Raw genomic sequence first — 4633 nt, forward strand, 5'->3', positions numbered from 1 at the left:
AGCTACACCCCCAGCCCTGCTTTTTATTCCTTATTTTGAAACAGGATCTTACTAAATGGTGGAGTGCTTCACTAAGTAGCTGAGGCTGGCCATTCAACTTGCGATCCTCCTGCCTCAGCTTCCCAAGTACTGGCTTTACAAGCGCGGGCCACCCCGCCCCGCTTCAAATGGATCCAATATATAAACAAAAAGGACCACTTCTGTTCCTTTTGTTCAAAAACAAAAAAATCACCCAGCCTCAGCAGAGAAAATGTCTTTTGATGCCTGCCTTGGTGGAGAAAATAACGGGCTAGAACGAGGGTTATCAGAAGACTATGATAACAACAGAAAAAGCATCAATTCCAGGTATTTATCAGCAAGGCGTCCCCTACCCCCCAGCGAAAGGTTAACGAGATAACAGTTAGCTTTGTTTAGTGCACTGATTCAATCCAAGCCTCCAAACCGGAGGGTAGATAGTAGCTGCTTCATAAATATTTGTTGACTGTTAAAAGAGAATAATTAGAAAACGGACACACTGATACCATAAAGAAACCGACAAAGGCTTCCCCCATCAACATGTTCCCAAATCGGCACCATTATTGTGCATATCTTTACACCCCGCCTTTGTTTTTTTTTTGTTTTTTTTTTTTGGGTCGTTCTAAGTCTTTCCCATACATATTTAAATCTAAGAGCTCGCGAGCTCCCGGGCATCCCCGAGGCCGCGGGCTTCAGTGCGGTTCGGGGCAAGTTGTATCAGGTTGCTTGCTTTTACGCGAATGTCAACTCCTAACGGGATCGCCGGGCGCAGCCTTCTTTCCCGCCTTCCTGGAGTCGAGGTGAGGGATTAAACAATCAGCAATTCTCTCTCCCCTCCTTCAGCCTTTTTCCTTCCCTTCTCCCCCCCACCCAAGATTTTCTTTTCCTTCTCTCCCCTTGATGGCCTTCCCAAACTCTGGCCCCTCGGGGGTCTCCGCTCGGCGCGGCCTGGCTCTCGGCCCGCGGCCCCCTCCCCTCTCCGGCATCCTTTCTTCGCATCCCCGATTCCCAGCGGCTCGGGGGGGGGGGGGGGATACCTTCTTTCCCCCTTCACGTCACTTCCCTCCCTCCATCACCCTGAGAGGTGAGTCCCCCCCACTCCCCCCCACCCCCGCTGGAGGCCCGCACTCTCCCCGCGAGCCGGAGCCGGGGAAGCCCGGGCGCGCCGCCGCGTCGCCATGGCAACGCGCGCGGGCAGGAAGCGGGCGCGGGGGCGGGGCGCGGAGGGGGCGGGGCCTCCGGGGGCGTGGCCGCGCTGCCCCGGAAGCAGCTCCCGCGGCCCCCTCCTCCCGCCCGCCCGCCCGCCCGCCGCCCCCGGCCTGCAGCCCCCAGCCTCCGCGCCCGGCCCGAGTGACAGGCGGGCGGCGACCCCCAGCCCGGCGGCGCGGCGGGGCGGGCGGGCCGGGGAGCGGCGGCGGCCGCGGCCCCCCGGGGCAGGGAGGCGGCGGCGCGGCCCACAGCCCCCCGCCCGGCCCGGCGACCGGGACCCCGGCCCGGAGCGCAAGGTGAGCGGCGGGCGGCGGGTGCGCGGCGCCCCGGGGCTCGAGCTGGGGCTGCGGGCGCCGCCGCGGTCTGTCCGTCGTCCCGGTGGCCTCTGACCCTCGCCGGCTTCCCCGCCCCCCCCAACCCGCCCCTGACTTGGGTCCCCGGCCCCAGCACGCCGTGGGCGTCCCCCCCCCGCCTGGCTGCCCTGCGCTGCGCTGCGCCCTGCCCTGCCCACCCGGCCCGGCCGCACACCCCCGGCCCCTCGCCACTTCTCCCGGCGCTGGGGGCTTCGTGCAGGCTCCAGGTCGAGCCCTAGATCCCCCTCGGGGGTGGTGTCCGCTGTCCCCCTCCGCTAGACGAGTTGGAGCTCTTTGGCACAGTCTTTTCTCCGCCTCTCGCCTGCTCACGCCCCATTCTTTCTGCAAGGTAGAGTTTTCTGCTTACGGATATTGACTTCTTTCAACTCTTGGCAGCGTAGACCCGGTCCCAAGTCCACCTGAGCATCCCTTTCTGGATCGCTTCCCCACCTCCATTCGCACCCACACGCCGCCTTCCGGGGTCACCAGGCCACTCCCGGGACCTCGGTCCATCTGCGGCTCCCTCTCCAGCTTAATCCCGACGATTTCCGTGCCCTGTGCCTCCCCCACAGTCGTCTTCACTTTCTCTAATCTTGCAGTCACACGTTGATCACAAAAAGAAAGAAATGTGTGCCCCTCGGGATCCAGGGAACCCAAGTTTTGATGCCAAGTTTTTCCCCATGGAAAGACTTCTAAGTTGTCTCCATTTCTATTTCTGTTTCACAACCTGAAGAAGAAAATTGAGAGTACCATTTTGGGGGAGCTGAGGGGTCGTGGAGACCGTGAGCATTCTTACCTGTGCGTGTAGGCTTTGGGGGTCCTGCGCGGTCTCCTGTCTGAGTCCAGCGAGCCAGGTCCATAATCGATATGACTATACCGTGCTGCCTCTAATCCTTACCCACTTCTTTTTCTTCACATGCTGATAATGAGGATTCATGGGTCTGTATCTGTTTAGTGCTTTGATACTTTGGCAAAAGAGGTGGGGAGAAGGTATGCTGTAGTGGAAGCGGATATGTTGTCTTCTCTGTGCTTTTAGGGGGTTGTATCAATGTTTGCAAGTGATGTTTGCTAGTCCTAAATGAAGCAGAAGATATGGGTAGAGTTCTTGGGGATAACGATGTGACCAGATTGCACTGGGCCTGCATCGAGGAGAAATCTCCACCTATTGCCAAGGCCAAGTGGTTTATTTTTATTTGCTTTGTTTGTTTGTTTTGAATGCAATTTCTTAGATAAATCACTCACCCCCGATAAAACTGTTGATAGCCCCTAGCGGAAATTCTGGTTTGATGTTTACATTCCTAAGTCAAATAGACCTCTGGCAACCTCATACTTCTGGTGCCCAGTGCCTCAAAAGTAGAGACTGTAGTATGTAAGTTCAAAAAAGGGAGGAAAATAAATAAGAATGAGTGACAAGCCATATTGTCACTTCTTGCCGTTTTGGAAGAATATTTCCTCTCATGTCTTTTTGCTTGGTTCTCAGCAATGTTTTCAAGTGTGCCTTTTGCAATGCTTACTGCAGTCCCCAGGGGGTAAATTATGACACTTTGGTAGATCTTATTTTTTAAAAGTTTCATTATTATATATTGAATATGTTTTGTATCTGGGAGTCATTTCTTAAAATGACAGCACATTTAGGCGAAACCTTCCTTTACAAATAGGGAAAATCACGGGGCGTGGTGGCGCACGCTTGTAATCCCAGCACTTGGGAGGCTGAGACAGGAGGATCCTGGTTCACGGCTAGCCTCCCTCAGCTTCTTAGTGAGGCCCTCTGCAACTCAGTGAGGCCCTCTGTAACTCAGTGAGGCCCTCTGCAACTCAGTGAGGCCCTCTGTAACTCAGTGAGGCCCTCTGCAACTCAGTGAGGCCCTCTGCAACTCAGTGAGGCCCTCTGTAACTCAGTGAGACCCTGTTTCAAGATAAAGAATAAAACAAAGGACAAGGGGTGTCAAATGCTCGGGGGTCAAATGCCCCTGGGTTCCATCCCCAATACTGCAAAAAAAGAAGAAAAAGGAAGTGATGTGGTGAGGTTAGACTCCGCATCATGCACTAGAGAGCCTAGAGAGCCGGGCAGCTACTTGGGCTCCGTGGGCTGCAGGCTAGCACTTCTGCCTCCACGTTTCCTTATCTGCATCTCAAAGCCCTGCTTCTGGCAGTGAGGAGACTCCAGAGGACACTGCTGTAACCACAGACTTTTTGGTTTGAAGGAGAAGCATGTGCTACTGTAAAGATGATACTCAGACAAACCTCATTTCCACAGTTTCGGGACACCAGCAGTGATACTTACCTCACAGCACCGTGGCAGGTGATGCAGGTGAAGCATCTAGCCCAGGGAAAGGAGGCGTGGCGGGGTGTTTCACAGTAAATGGAAACCATTGTGAAAATAACGGTTCAGATGCAGAGAAAAATAAGATGGTCGCAAGCTCTGCGGCTAGTCCCCAGCCCAGAGAGCAGCGATTTTTAAATGGGGACATTTTAAGCCGGGCGTGGTGGCGCACGCTTGTAATCTCCCTCCTTGGGAGGCTGAGACAGGAGCATCACACATGTTCGAAGCCAGCCTCAGCTACTTAGTGAGGCCCTCAGCAACTCAGTGAGACCCTGTTTCCAAATAAAGTATAAAATAGGTCTGTGAATGTAGCCTGGAGGTAGAAAAGCCCCTGGGTTCCACCCCCAGTAACTAACACACACACACACACACACACACACACACACACACACACACACTAAATGGGGATGTTTTAAGCTGCTAAGAAGTACTAGGGGATGTGAGGTGGCTTTGGTATTGGAAAATACGGTGTTATATTCTGGAGATACTATTTAATGACAGCCATGAGGAAATACCTGAAGGTTATTTCTTTGGAGACAGTGAATAGGTTTGAAAAGATAGCAGGGACGATACGGGTGTAACGTTGCATTGAAGACTTGGGGTGTTTTAAGATCTTCCAAGAGGGAGATTCTGAGGTAACTGAGGGATTTACTGTGGTGCTGGATAATAGACGAAATAGCCGTTGGGAATCAAGGTGTGAAATTTCCTTCTCCATCCTTCCGATCTAGGTCTT

Source organism: Muscardinus avellanarius (assembly GCF_963383645.1).
Source record: "Muscardinus avellanarius genome assembly, chromosome: 11".
NCBI classification, from domain to species: Eukaryota; Metazoa; Chordata; class Mammalia; order Rodentia; family Gliridae; genus Muscardinus; species Muscardinus avellanarius.